Here is a 15,904-nt window from a genome sequence, read left to right as displayed (position 1 = left end):
TGTTTCCTAATTTTAGGGTTGTGTACTTGTAGGGGCCTTGAAGTTACTGATCCGAGAGTTTTGAGAAGACCAAAAATTGACTTTTTATTCTTTATGCAGCGTGGCAAGAGGTTGGTCTGCACTCCTAAGCAAGGCTTCCCATTACCTCCCCTCTACTCACCTGCTCTAGGTGTGTGGGGTATTCAAAGAAGACTAGCACCTCGGTGTGAGGGCTTGCTGAGCCCTTTCCAGGGCTGCTTTGTTATCTACTTGGCATTCAGCTCTCCCCTGTGGCTCCACGAAGCTGTAGCATGTGCAGTGGCCACACCCCATAAACTGTCTTAGCAGATTGGCTAAAGGATTGAAGAGTAACTGATGGGCTTCAAACTTGTTGGTGAGTTCTGGGGTAGGAGGTGTCTACTTAAAGAATGTGAAGACTTCCCATAGTGGAATGGGTGGATGAGAACAATTTATTCCCATGGCCATGAAGGTATCTAAAGCAGGTGCTTTGGAGTGCTTTGAGCTTGGTCAGACATTGAAGACACCAAGGTCATCCATTGCATTCCAGGCCATTGCCAATCATCTTGACTTTTGTCTTGCCACTGGACTTCAGTGGCTATGAAAGAGAGAGTGAGGCTGATGACTTTCTGCAACTCTGCCTTACTTAAATCCAATTCATGCATGAGTCAGGCTATCATACTGTGATCTCATTAGCCTTCAAAAAGAAGGACAAATAAACTTTGGTACAGAATAAATAAGCAAATATCATGTCTAGAGGATACAAAAAATTATGTTATGTATATATGCTTTTCTGAGAAGCATTATGGTTGTAGTAGAGAGAGGGTTCAATTTGGAATCAGAATAAGCCGGGTTAAAGGCTCACTGCTGACTACTACTAGTTCTATGCCCCAGGTCATAGGTACAAAAGGCAGCTGGATGGAGCAGTGCTTAGAATGCTGGGCATGGAGTCAGAAAGGCATGAGTTCAGTTCTAGTCTCAGACTTAATAGCTGTGTGACCCTGGACAAGTTGCTTAACCTCTGTTTGCATCAGTTTCCTCTACTGTAAAATGAAGAGATAATAACAGCAGCTACCTCATAGACTTGTTGAGGATCAAATGAGGTAATAGGTGTAAAGTGCTTAGCACAGTGCCTGGCACATAGTATAGTAGGTAATTTGTTTTCTTTCCCCTTGCCTGCGTAGACCTCCTTGGCAGTCTGGTGAAGTGTAAGGAACCTTAGAATCATATTTTTGAATGCACAAAATAAAATCCATAGGAGTATGAAAGAAATCAATTGTATTGAAGTACAGATGTTAATAAAAATGTTTAAAAGTTCATAGACCCCAAGTTAAGAGCCGTTTTAGAGTATAAGGTTAGTTGTTGATTTGAATTGGTAGGTAGCATTTCCTCACTAGGAACTCCCTATAGTCAAGCAATCCATCAGCCAGTCAGCAAATATTTATTAAGTATTTACTAAATACCAGGCAAAAATCACGTGGTATCTCTTCCTAGTGTTCAGGTTTTGTTGGTGGAGACAACACGTACATATTACAAAACCTTATCCCAGTTATATGAAAAATAAACACCAGGTGACTCATATGTGTGTGTGTGTGTGTGTGTAAGCGTAGCAGATATCTATTAAAATTTTTCAAATATATGTAGATGCTTTTGTAATTGAGAAAAAACCAAGATTGTCTAAAGGTTTTTACTGAATTTACAGTAGCTTTTTTCATCACATTGTTTTCTCAATCAATGTATGCTAATAGTACAACTATTATCATGTGGGCATCCACAAGATGTCTCATGTTAAAAAAAGGCTCCTCATACTCACAAAGAATGGGAACTGATATAGTAAGTCATGAAAGGATGTCAGTGGAAGGGCTGTCAGTTGTGGGAAAACCTGTACCAATGAAATTTTTGATGCTTGAAGGATGTAATTATTCACAAATTCATAAAATATAACTTTAAAGAAACTTGCAAGATAGCTTAGTATCTATTCTTATATGAATCTGTTCCTAATAGTCAATGTAGAGTTTATGAACCAAGAAGTAATTTCTAATAATTTTCTAATTTATCCAAGTATTGTTACCAATAAGGAATTTGGGGACTGTTTTTTTTCCCTAACACAGCTGTTCTTTTTTTAGCCCAGTATTTCTGAGCACTTAGAGACTAGGAGAGATGCTATGGAAATATGGAGATCTTATTTTGCATTTATGTAGCATGTTTTTTAGTAAAAAAAAATTAGGTTAGTGAAATACATTTGCTGCATGTGCTAAAATAATTTAAGCTATACCACCCCCTCTATTGTCAAGATCCCATCATTATTTCCATTGTATTAAGAGGGAAACTGAAGTAGAAAGAGACTGAATTCAGCAGCTTGTGAAGTCACAGTGTGAGGACTGTAAGAGGCCTTAGAGAACATCTGATTCAACCCTTTCATTTTACATATGAGAAAACAGACCCAGAGAGTTCAAATAACTTCAAGTGGTTTGTGGAATTTCTTGGGACAAAATAAAATAATTACATTTATTGACTTGTACAATAAACCTTACACATTTTTTTTAATATCTTCAAAAGCCCCACCTTTTAACCTGCAGCATATTCTCCTTTTAAGATTATCATTTGTTTTGTAAGATTTGACATTGAGTTCACAAGATTTTGACACATTCTTAAATTCTTTATCATAAAACCACACTTTGATCACATTGGATAGTATGTATCTTTGATAAACAGTCCAAGCCTAGCTTTGATTGTAGCCTATACATTTTCTTTAAAAAAATTCAATTTTATTTTCAGTTCTTAATTCTTTCCCTCCTCCTTTCCCATTGAAAAGGTAAGAAAATTAAAACCCTTTACAAATATGTGTACTCGCAAAACAAATTCCTGCAGCAAGTATATAAAAAAAATGAAGAAAGAGAAGAAAATATGCTTTAATTTGTACTTTGGTCCATCAGCTGTTTATCTGGAGGTGGATAGCATACTTCATCACTAATCAGCCTATAGGTTTTCAATGGGGTTTAAATTGGGTGAATTTCTAGATGACTGAATTATGTTAATTTCTAACTCTTGAATAAGTTTCTTAACCTTTGTGACATATGGCATGATATGAAATCCTTTTGCAATCATATTTCTCCATTTGGGAAATATGGTGATTTTGGAATAATTTCATTTCTCTATATCAGTATATTTTTCAGAGTTCATCGTTCTTTCAGTAGTGATAATACTTGTAGGCTCACTAGAAGGAAAAAAAAATCCCCAAAGCATTTTTAGGTAGATGTTTTCCATTCTGATGAAGATGCTCAGGTCTTAACGGTTTACTTAGACTTCTTCTGACAATTGTTTTTAGCATAATCATGAATGAAAAAGTGAGTTTCATGAATAAAAATAAATATGTATGTTTTTCCAGCCTCCATTCTCTAGTCCTTTGTATTGTTTTGCCCAGGACAAATGTTTTTTCTTCATAGCAATGACTAATAGTTTTTGTTTTGGGTTTTTTTTTTTGCTTAACTAGTCCTGCCAGTTCTTCCAACTTAAAGAAGCCTGTGCCACATTATAAAAGAAATCAGTAACAACCCTCCCAGTTGCCACGTTACTCTGAAGGTCTTAAGTTTTCTGTATATTTAATTAGATTGTTTTGTTAGTTCTTGGCATTGTTTTCATTTTCAAGCACACTTTCCTTTGTGCTTTGGTGTGACTGATCGTGTTTCACCATTGGCTTGAGTGATCCTTGAAACATTTTGACTTCACAGCAACATATAACTTGAACAATCATTGAAGTGTGATGTGTAAGAGTTTTTGCACATTTACTTGGAGTAATATCCATTCTTAAAAAAATGTAGGTTTAAAAACACAACAAAAGAGAGAAAAGAAATGTATATGCTTTGCATGAAATCCAACATTCAGTTAGAAAGAACTAATTGAAGGTGGGGAAGGCAGTTCAATTCCATAATGGTCAGATGTTCTGTGTCAGCCTGGTGGTCAGTGGAAGCAACATGTCCATTGCTGTCACAAAATTATTGCTTGTCTCAAAAATTTGTACATCACTATTTTCCCATACTCACATGATGCACTGGGGTCATTAATCTTTTTGATATAACTGAAAAATTAAAAAAAAAAACAAACCAAGTTTCTTTCTATGCCTCAGTAACTTTTTCCTAGCCTGAATGAGACTCCAGGGAACATAAATTAATAACAAAAGATCTTCTTATAGGTTCAGAAGCTATCATCTCTTCTAGTTATTAGGTTCTTAGTCAGTCACTGTTTTCTTACCCCATAGAACTCTTGTGTCCTAAAGTGATCCATGGGAACGGGGACAGTGCCTGTCTGTCTGCCTTTGCACTGTGGCAGAGTGAGGGAGTGATGACATAGTAGTGGTTAATTATTGTAATGATGAGATAGATTCCAGGAATGTGAATGCTGGTCTAGGCAAATTACCACCAGCGAGATTTGGGCATGCTGCCTTCTATATAGTATCAACTTATTTTGCTGAAGCCAACTTTCTTAGTATGGGCAAGCAGTATATCCTGTAGAGGATATGTTTAGTGCTAGATGGACACACACACACACACACACACACACACACACACACTCTTTCACACTCCCACACAAAAAAACTAACTCTAATTTGGTGATATTTTTCCAATTGGTTTACCAATTCATCAACAAAAAAACACATCTCGTTAAATTCTTCCACCATAGAGATTAATTATTCATTGTGAAGTGGGTCTTAGCTACATACTTCCCACTTCTGGGATTGCCATGGATTTGTAGCTTTTTGAAGACTCATTTTAACAAAACAACTCCAAATGTCAGTTTGTATTTTAGCAAGAAGAACCTTTTCTTTTATTGAAGTGGTTAATATCTACAAATATGTTTCGCTGTGTATGCGAATTTTTTATAGGCATCTGCATTCCAAAACCCACTATATAAGAGGGAAAAAAACCCAAAGGATAAACCTGCCATTTGAAGGAACAAATAAATATTGCAAATAAGTTTGACATAAAGAACTGCAATGTTGTAAGATACCTTCCATTACCAGGGGATTTTTTCCCCTCACTTGTTATTTTTATGAAGCAAGCCTTTCAAGATTCTTCATCTGGCTTAGATCACTTGACAATACTGATGAAATATGTTCTCTCTCTCTCCAATTTCACAGGGTTGATTTCCGGGCTGTAAAGTCATCTCTGATGATAAAACTTTTCAAGAGCTTTACCCATGCTTACTAAATTGGCAATCTCTTACTAAGGGCAATTTCAAGTCCACTACTGAGAAATGAAATGGATTGGTCTATTTTATTTTCAGATCTTAGCTATGATGAGAAGAATGCAAAGACTTTTGACTTTAATGATTTTTTTCCTGGTCAATTTTCTTTTTAAAATTAAAAGAAAATAGTGGTGCCCATGGTCACATACATCCCTTTAGCCACAACTGCCTGTCTTGCCATAATCATTAGAGACGGGTGCCCTTGGATGATTTTTTTTTGGGGAAATGTATCCTTTTTGAAATGAGGAAGATTTCTTTCTGAAAATGAGTATTCTGTGACAGTGGTATCTTTTGTTTCTTCTGCTGAGCTTAAATTAACATCTGTTGTGCCATGAATGAGGCTTAGGAATCAAAGGACCCTCAATGACTCATTTGACTTCATCTCAGTTGTTTAGATTTGGTTATCAGCAATACTTTCAAGAATCCCATAAATCAGATCATCAAAATTTTGAGCTGTTACATTTGATGGAACTTATTTGAAAAGTATAAAGCTAAGCTCTTAACTGAAATGACAAGGAATGATTCTTGAAGAGCCAAGACGAGCTGGTATTTTTCTCTTGCAGGGGGTAGTGGTCAGAATGCTTTAGTGTAGTACAATATAGTGGAAAGAACACTGGACTGAGAGTCAGAATATCTGGGTTCTAGTCCTGATTTTTCCATCAACTTGCTGTTTGACCTTGAGTATGTCATGAGGAGGCTTGGGCTAGGAGTTCTCTAATGTTCCTTTCAAATCCCAACTTTTATGTTTGTTGTCTCTCCCCCTCTCCCTGACTGGCATCTTGACCCCATTAAATTATGTTAGATTTTTGTGGTGAGGACATGCAAATATCACTTGTATTTTCTGAACAGGTTCAGTCTTTTTTTTTTTTTAAAGCCTACAGCACCTGGTATTCCCAGGTAGTCTCCCATCTAAGTACTAACAGGCCCGACTCTGTTTAGCTTCTGAGATCAGATGAGATCGGCCGTGTTCAGGGAGGAATGGCCGCAGACAGGTTCAGTGTTTAAAGTTGAGAGAGGATAGTGAGAATTGGAGATGGTAAAACCAAATGGAATTGAAGTGGTAATTTTCTGGGAATAATGAAAAACAATAATGATGATGGAAAATAGGTCCAGGGTGGTTAAGTGATTTGCTCAAGGCCACACAGGTTATAAATAGAAAGCTGAGATTTGAACCCAGATTCTCTGACTCCCAAGTCTTGCCATTGGGCAATATAGTCCTTACTCTTTATAGCTTTTCAGCTATTTAGGGAAGATTCTGTCATCTTCATTCATTTCAGAAATATTTGAGTATTGTGCTAGGTCCTCGAAAAAAGGAGCCTAAGAGAATGAGAAAATGCCAGTATCCTTCTGGTCACATGGCTGAACAAGTAATGGAAATGGCTGAGTGCCCAGTGATTTCAGCCAAGACCAAAATGGGTAGAGCTGGAGACCCAAAAAAGAAAGAACTTTGCTTGACAGAGATCAAAAGTGGCCTAAGAAAATGGTTCAACCTTGGACCAGAGGATGAGAACTGTGTGGACTCATAGCAGAATTTAGAACCTCGAGGGTTAGGACCTAGAGATTGGGCCAGATGATTAATCTGGATGATGTGAGTAATGGAAGTATCATTTTATGGGTCTGGGATTTGGGGAAACAGCATGAGAGAAAGGGGGCTAAGATGAAAGCACTGATGACGATAATATACAATATTACATGCATTATGCTAGAAAGTTATGCAGCAAGATGCCATGTCGGGCATGAAGGGAATTAGAAATATATACATAGTAAAACCCTCATGCCATCATCCTCATTTAATATTCATTGGTATGCACATGACCTTGAACTACATACCTTGTAGAATGTAAAGAAGACATGATCTCTTGGCCTCATGGAGCTTGTAATGCTACCAACTTGCTTGCCTTTATTGACATATAACTAGCTGCATGTCTTTCATGAAAAGTGGTCCAATGACAGCTTATCAATTTTCGGGGAAAAAGCTCCACCTGTGCTATTAGTTTTCCATGCTAATTTTCCTACTCTGTTCTTGCTAATCTCAAAGAGAAAAAGAATGGAATTTATGCCACCTATAAATATTTACTTATTCACACAAACTACTGTAGGCTTTTGTAAAAGCATAGAGCCAGTTTCGGTTTCAAAATTGAAACTGGAAGCCATAGTCCTGGTAATGCTGCTTTAAAATAGCTTGAAAATTGGGACTGCATCTGTAGGTTATATAGGGACAAAGGTTATTTGATTTATGGATCTTTTATTGATCGGAGATCTGTCTCCTTGTTGGACCATACTGTGATGCAGGTAGAGTCTTGATGCTTTCAGGCCCTCAGTTTTACCCCTGGGATTGGGAAAAAGGCATCGGAGTGTCTCAGAACAGTTACTTAAGGAGGAATTTTGGAGCTTCTATAACAAGGACAGTATAGTTCCTGTGAGGGTGGCGCAAAGGTGGTGCAAGATTTTTAAGATCCCTGATTCCTGTTGTATGCTGGTATCTGAGGTGTCATAATTAGCTCCCCTGACCCTTCTTCCATACTCTTCTGGGTACAGTTGTTGTAGAGTCCTCCATGTATCAACATGGTATTAGTCCCTCTGTTTAAATAGCTCCTCATGACAGGCTTCAAGGAACCTAGATTAGATATAGTGCTAAGGAGGAAATGCATACATCTCAGTTTGGGGGAAAGACAGAAGAACTCTTGTCCACTATGGATCCTGTTTGACTGGATTCAGATTCTATACCTCCTTGATTTACCTGTGGGATCCTATCCACTAGGACCCCAGGTCTAACTACCTAACAGCTGGTTAGTCTTAAAGAAAAAACAAACAAACTCCTAATTTATTTTAATCTGAGGGAGCTCAGAAAAATGAACACCTGCTTGAGTTGATAATTCATTTGCATAGAAATAACACCCTTCTTGTTGATACAACCTTAAGTCATATAAAATTGTAGGACTATTTTTAGTAGTTTTGTTGTTCAGTGTCTAAGCTATGATAAAGTAAGGACTGTGTTGGGGTATAATGGCAAGGTTTGGGAGTCGGAGGGTTCAGACTCCAGCTTTGCCACTTACTATCTATAGGTGACCTTGAACAAATCACTTAACCTCCCTGGGACTTAGTTTCCTCATCTGCAAAGTGAAAGAATGGATCAGATGATCTGTAAAGTTCCTTTTAGCCCTGAATCTATGATCCAATGAACTTGGGAGTTGAACTACATTACCTAAGGTCTCTTCTGCCTTACTAATGCTGCATTTATTCATAGCCTTTTAAAATATTTTTATTCATCCTCTCCACTTCAGTCAATGGGATACTCCCTTTCTTGGTGCAGATTGTAACTCATCCATTTTTTTTCATCTAGTGTAATTCTTATATTCTCATAGACCCCACTGTATGTGTTAGAGGCTGAATAACTAAGTCTTTTTCCATTTCATAAGTATAATGATAACCATAATAATAGCTATTTATACAGTACTTTAACTGTTGCAAAGTGCTTTTCATAAGTTATCACATTTGATTCTCACAACAACCCTGTGAGATATGTGGTATTATCCCATTTAATTGATGAGGAAACAGGTTAGAGAAGTTAAATGACTTGTCTGAGCCTATCAAGACAGCGCTTAACCTGTCCAATAATAATAACAGGGAGCTCATTCACAGAGGAAACTCTTGCTTTACAGTGGAGATAGTCTATCCTTTCCACATCTAAGATTCCATAAAGTGTTTGGGTCAGAAGGGAGAAGAATGTGGCCGTATTCAGTGATACACGACTTTTGAATAGTGTTTTTTAACAGTGAGGATGCTTTTAGCTGAGCCATCTACCCTCTTTGCCTAATCCACATTAACTAACAAGCATGCATTTTCAAGTGGCTTACATGCAGGGGACCAGCATAGGTATTCGAAGGACAATGTGAAGGAACTTTCCAATTCTCCCCTTTGAAGTCTCTCTTTTTATCTGCTTCATGAATGGCAGGCAGTAGCTGAAAACAGTGCTTTAGACAGTCTCATCTCCCTAGGTTCATAGAATCAAAGAATTTATGGTTGGAAGGCACCCTGGGGATCATCTAGTCCAACCCCAATAGATTAAATAGAATCTGTTTATTTACTAGATAAAGAAATTGATATCCCAAAAAGGGTGGTCACTTCCCCAAGCTAACGTAGCTAGTTATTAGAAGAGGTAGGACAAAAGGACAAGTCTCCTGATTACTGGGTTAGTTTATAAACTTCTCTCTTTGGCATTTGAAGCTTTTTAAAACATTGTTGTGCAACTTACCTGCTTAGCTTTATGATATGTTAAAACTTCCCTGGATTCCTTTAAGTTCCAACTAAAATGCCATTTTGTGCAGGAAGCCTTTCCCAGCACCTTCATTCTAGTGTCTTCTCTCTGTTAGTTCTATCCTATTTTCACCTGTACAGATGGTGAAATTTCTAAGGGCAGTCCTTGACTTTTGCCTCGTTTTGTATTCTCAAGACTTAACAAAGTATACCAGTGTACCAGGGTACATAGTAGGTGCTTAACAAATGTTTATTGATTGATTGTGATTGTTTGGACCCACTTTGATTGGTATAGCAGTTTTAACAACTTTTGTTTTTGACACGGGCCAGTGTGATTCCTCATTAGGTAGTCTAGTGGCCTCTGTGTTCACTGGGGCTCATAATATTAATGCTGAACTTTGTGTGGACACCTTATTGGCTTTGCCCACTGCAGCTCAGAAATCCCAAGCTCAAGAGATTCTCAAACCTCAGTCTTCCCAGTAGTGGGGATTATAGGCATGCTATACCATCTCCAATGGACTTATTTTCTATTAAAGATAATGGGTAGATTTAGTATATCCATGTGGGAATAATTAATCTGCATAGGAAAATCTGGTGTCAAAGAGAGTAGACAATGACTATGAAAGGAAGAGAAATTTTTCTAAAAAACAAATGCATAAAAAAATAAAAATGATTCCACTTTTTCTCATACCTCATTTCTTTTTTAAGCTGCAAAGAAGCATTGGAGTGCATATGAATTTGTGAGCCTTAGGATTTTTTTTTCAAATGACTGACCTAATTGCAGTAGGTGGATTATCTTTAGACAATGATCCATGGACAGAGGTTTTATATTTTGAATTTTTTGGTGGTTTTCCTTCATGTAGCTTTTGTTTTGATTACTCTTGTTAATTTAGGGTGTTAAATGCTTCATTGTTTAAAAAAAACATTTTTCTTAAACCTTGCTATGTGTTCATTGTTTTGCCACTTCACAGGTAATTTGAAGGATGAGGGATAAAGATGAGCAATCTTATTTATGTTGCTAATGGTAATTATAGCACTTCTGTTGTAAGTTGTAACCTGCTATCTTGTTTAACCTGCAGACGCTTTGTCTGTTGGAAATGAAAAGCTCGTTCGGCTCTAACAGCTCCTTAGTATAAAGTGAAGGGCTCTCCTATCTTAGTATTAGATCATCAACCAAAGAAACAGAATTGGCAGATATTGTATTGAAGCAAAAATGGTTCCTACAGGGGAATGTTTGTCTTCCAGTTCCACTGGAACATGTGGGTAAAAATAGATATATTCAGAGCTACAGCCAGGTGTTTCTGTCCTTGGGGCCAATTCCAAGCACTTCTCACTTTGTCATACTCAAGTTTGAAGAATCAAAACTCTTTCTATATATACATGGGGTGGGAGGTGGGGGGTAGGGTGGAGAGTGAGCCTTTAGCCATCCAGTTAGTGTTTCATTATTACAAAAAAAAAAGGCTAGGAAACCAACCTTAGCATAATAAGACAGGTTCTATGAATAGCAGAGCATCATTTTCTTGAACTTAGAATTCAGACTATCTTATATTGAGTGATTTGTTAAGGAGATGCCTGTGAAAGTACCAAGTATATTCTTCCTTTCCATTAAGGACTATGAGAATTTCATATTCTCATTAAAGAGAGGGAAAAGTTTTGTAGCGTGAAATGGAGATAAATCTGGATTATTGTGTCAGTTTACTGTTCTGGCCTTGACACTTAAGGTGTAATGATTTGGGTTGCCTCTCGACACAAAAATGAATCATACTCAAGACCGAGTTTATAAACCTCTAAGGGAAAATCATATTATGTCATATATTCTAATAAGGTATTTGTATTTGATAAGGAGCCCACTTCAGATGCTCTGCAGATGTGATTATTCAAGGGAGTCAGTGAGAAAAGTACCTTTACATTTTTCATAGACATTATTTACTTTCTTTCCTAAAGTCCTACCCTAATGTCTTATGGTGGTATGGAGATGATTCTGGGTTCTTGAAGGCTATTCTAGTAGGAACAAAAATGCTGGTAGTTCCTACCAGGTGGGAAAGACTTCAGGTATGGGCCCAGTGACGAACTGTATAACTGTTGTCTAAGGACCATGATCTTGGATGAACTCAGTGAGACTCATAGTCGGTTTGGCTCTGGGGTGATGCATTTTTTTAACCACAGCTATTCTCCAAGCCCATTTACTAAATTACAGAGGGGGTTGCAATCTGTACAGTGGAGAAAGTATCCAAACTGACACAATCACAGATCTTTGAAGTGTTATTTACCCACTTTGTACATAGGATAGCATGGTACAATGGAAAGAGCACTGGATTTAGAGAGGATAGGGGAAGGGTTAAAATCCCAGCTTTGCTACTCACTATGTGTGTGACCTGGTGCAAAGGGCCTTGGGCCTCAGTTTCCTATTTATGAAATGAGGTTGTTGGACTGGATGATACATGAGGTTTCTTACAGCTCCAGCTCCAGTGAAATCCTAACCTGGTGTCTCATCATGATTTGGATGAGATCCTAAATTCTCAAAGAGTATACCAATTGATCACAGACTCTGGACTGAAGGAAGCGTTCCCCAAGTGGTCCTGCTGATGAACTGTGTTTGTCTAAGGACTGGTCTATTCAGATTTGTGGACCATGTTACTAGAAAATTGGTCACCAAATGATTTTTTTGGGGGGAGAGGGGAAGCACGGCAACTCAAGAAAGACTGCATTATAAAATTTTGTATCTTTTGAAATATTGAAGTAAGTATGCCTTATATTTGTACCTTTATTTCTATATCTGACATAGTTTTTAGAATATGAGGTTGGCCACTCTTTGTTCATTTTGGGGGGAAAGAATATTTTGAATATAGAATTACCTTCATTTTAATTATTAACTCCCTGTATGAATATGTTCATATGGTAGGCCAATTTGCTCTAGTTAGGTTTAATGAAGACAGTTTTAAATTGACATATCAGGTTCCACTCTGGAACTTCTTTCAGCAATGGGCCCTCCTTTCCCTGGAACAGCCTACTACTCCCTCTCTGTGGCCTATTCGCCACAGAACATCCTTCCATGAGGCCTACTCCTCCCCAGTTGGTAAGTTCCTTCTGGACTCTCCATTTTGTGGAGGAGCTGTGCATAACCTTCATTCTCCTCCTAGCCCTGTTCCTGACCTCCTTTGGACTTCAAAACCATGCCTCCATTCAGAGTGCCTTGATTTTCTGCTTATCCCCTATCCTTTTCATCTCCCCTTTTTTGTGTTGTCATCTCCTTTTGATAATCCCTGCTCCTTGAGGTCAGGCATTATCTTACTATAGGTGGCACACTGAATAGAGCATTGGGCCCGGAGTCAGAAAGATGAGTTCAAGTCCACCTCAGATACTTACTAGAGGTGTGACCCTAGGCAAGTCATTTACTTTTAAAAGCACTTAGCACAGTACCTGGCAAGCATTATATAAATGTTAGTTATCATCATCATTTTTATTATTATTTGTATCACCTACATTTAGCATAGTGGGTGGCCCTTAGAGAGAACTTAATAAATGCTTGTTTTTTCTTTTTTTCTCTTTCCTCATGAATACATAAAAGTACAATATTAGATAAAAAGCCAATTTACTATAATATATAATGTTTTAGGAAAATAGTGATAAAAAATTTGAGAATGACAGTGTTTTATGAAGCTTTAAAATGGTGTTGAGGGTTAATTTTACTCCTCTTCTCTCTTAGGATCATAGGAGCAAGGATTCAGAGCTTGAAGGGATCATTATGAGGACTGAGTTGAACTTTCTTATGCAAAGAATGACAAGTTAATTTAAAATATCATAGGCTCATAGATATTATCATAGGATCTAGAGCTGGAAGGAATTTCAGAGACCGTAGTCCAACCCTCCCATTTCATAGATGTGGAAATTTGGGCTCCCAGAGGCTCAATGACTTTACCAAGGTTATGCTGATAATAAATGGCAGAGCTGGTATTTGAACCCAGGTGATGCTATATAGTCACTGTTTTTTTCTACTGTACTACCTACTTTACCTCCCAGAACAGACTCCAATCTAGGTGTGCTTTAATTTACACACTAGATATTTTGCCAAAAAGTTGTACTTCAAGCAACTTTTAAAAAAATTGCTAGCAGCTCCTCCAAAGTCCCCATCTAAAGAGGGTTCAGAACAGGCCAGGGGGCAGCTCTGCATTTCTAACCAGCAATACTGCTTGGATTTACCTTTACCTTCATCATGCCCCCTGGTTACATACTTTTCTTCCCCCCTACCAACTCTACCTTATGTATGCTTTCTTCCTCCATTAATAAATAGTAAGCTCCTTGAAGGCGAGGACTTTCTTACTTTTTCTTATATGCATCCCCAGTGCTTTGCTCTGTGCCTACAATGCTATAGGTACTTAATAAAATTTTAATTGTATTGTAAATAAAATTAATTTTAAATGAATGAGGGGAGGTGACTAGTGACTATTTAAAAAAGGAGTTCTGATATGAATTCTTTCACATGGAGAAGAATCCACTTAAAATAGAAATGTAAACTGGGATCTGAATGCTTTTCCTCTGTGTCTGTTGAAACCTTTCTCATTCTTCAAAATGTCTCTCTGATACTGCCTTATCCATTAACCCTTCCATGACCACCATAATTCTCACTGGCCTGAACTTCTCTGAACTCTTACAGTACTTGCTAGGACTGCTAATTTCAGCACTAAATCCTCTGCTGTCTGGGATTGTTACTGAATTGTTTCAGTAGACCTTGTGTCCCCAACAAGACTGTCATCTCCTGAAGGTCAGGGACCCATGCATTGTTCTCTGTGTCTCTATCTCTGCGTCTTTTCTCTTCCCTCTCTCTCCCCCTCCCCAAACCTGGACAAACCTGTTATTTAAGTTTGGGGGTGGGAAATTTATGTATTGTCTTGAATTATTCAAAGCAGATATACAGCCTAAGGCAGAGCACTAGTTTTGGAGTCAGAAGACCTGGGTTCAAGTTTGAATGTAGACACTTTATGATAACTTCATCATTTGCAAAGAAGAAGAATTAGTAAGGAGAATTGCACTTTTGTATGTAATTCTGACCAACAAGAACATTTTTTGATCTGGAGAGCAGGAAGACTGGGAGAAAAGGGACAGGGTTATGGTAACCTGCTTTCAGAAAGGTGGTCATGAGAAATAGTTCATCCTAGAGGACAAAGCTAGAAGCAACATATTGAAGTTGTAAAGTCTCACATTTAGGCCTTTCCTCATATTAAAGTAGCACACATTTCTTAATTTCCTAACAATCAGGGCTGTCCCAAAGTACAATGGAATATTTCCAGGGATAGTGGAATAGTCATTGACCTCTCATTGAAAGCTGTGAGCCTGGTGTTGGATGGCTACTTCATTGTCCACTAGAAGAGGCCTTAGCAGCCATCGAATCTAACTTCCTCATTTTACAGATGAGGAAATGGAGACCCAGGGAGGTTGGGCATGTCATAAATGAGAAATTCCTATGCAGATATGGGTTGGAGTAGATGGCTTCTAAGACCCTCCCAGAGCTTTTAGTTTTGGGGTTTTTTAAAATTGCTATATGACTCCAAACAAAGAATTTCACCTCTCTGGGCACATCTAGAAAATGGAGGTTATAATACCTGGAAGGGTAGTTATGAGCATGGCCATTTACAGACCTTAAAGTACTCTACAAATTTGAACTGTTATTTTTATTATCATCATCATTAGCTTTTACATCAGCAGGTATTGTTCCTCAATGTGCATAATTAGAGACTTCAGCGTAATAGGAGACCAAAGATGCTTTCCATTACAATGCTTCTCAGAAATAATTAGCTCCCATGATTATGCCACTTATTATTCAGAAGTCCAAGCTCTTAAAGAATAATAACAGTAGGGCGGATTACACCCTCTGTAAGCAATGACCAGCAAGAAAGCATTATTTCCAGAGGGGTCTTATGCACCAATTTGTTATCATAGTAATAATTAAGTGAACATTTCTATTTTGTTAAGAGTTCCCTTCAGAAATACCTCTAAAAGACTGCTTTTGAAACCCTCTGGTTCCTCATTGGATTTAATGGTCCTATTGAGGACCTCCTAGATAAATCATGGTTTTCTCAAGAAAGCATCATGTTGATATTTATGAAAAGAGTTTTGACCTGGATTTAGCTGACTTTGGTTCCCAGCTTCCCTGATCTTTCTTTTAGGCAGCCTTTGAGTTTTCAGTAATGATCAGTTATTGCTTAGGGACTCTTAAAATGGGAGGCTTGTAACGTGTTTTTGCATCTTAAAAGCTCTGCAGTTCTTTCAGGAGGGTATATTTGGCAAATGATGCTCTGCAGCATTAGGGAAATGAGTCTATGAGATAGCTCACTTCCATGTTCTTTTGCAAATGGAGAAAGATTGCTTTGTCATAAAACAAAAAATCCTCCAAGGGGGAGGAGAATAA

At 37.8% G+C, this 15,904-nt stretch overlaps 1 protein-coding gene and 1 pseudogene across 2 annotated transcripts in view; one reads left to right on the top strand and one right to left on the bottom strand.

Annotated features, from left to right (window-relative positions):
* Positions 1-15,904, top strand: part of PRELID2 (PRELI domain containing 2) — an 87,687-nt gene that overhangs the window by 62,870 nt on the left and 8,913 nt on the right. The window lies entirely within an intron of this gene.
* On the bottom strand, positions 6,114-6,231 carry LOC144455994 (5S ribosomal RNA; annotated as a pseudogene).

This window comes from Phascolarctos cinereus, unplaced genomic scaffold (assembly GCF_003287225.1).
Source record: "Phascolarctos cinereus isolate Bilbo 61053 unplaced genomic scaffold, phaCin_HiC Scaffold_2;HRSCAF=192, whole genome shotgun sequence".
Classification (NCBI taxonomy): domain Eukaryota; kingdom Metazoa; phylum Chordata; class Mammalia; order Diprotodontia; family Phascolarctidae; genus Phascolarctos; species Phascolarctos cinereus.
The sequence above is the reverse complement of the archived record's forward strand: the minus strand, read 5'-3'. Positions and strand labels throughout refer to the sequence as shown.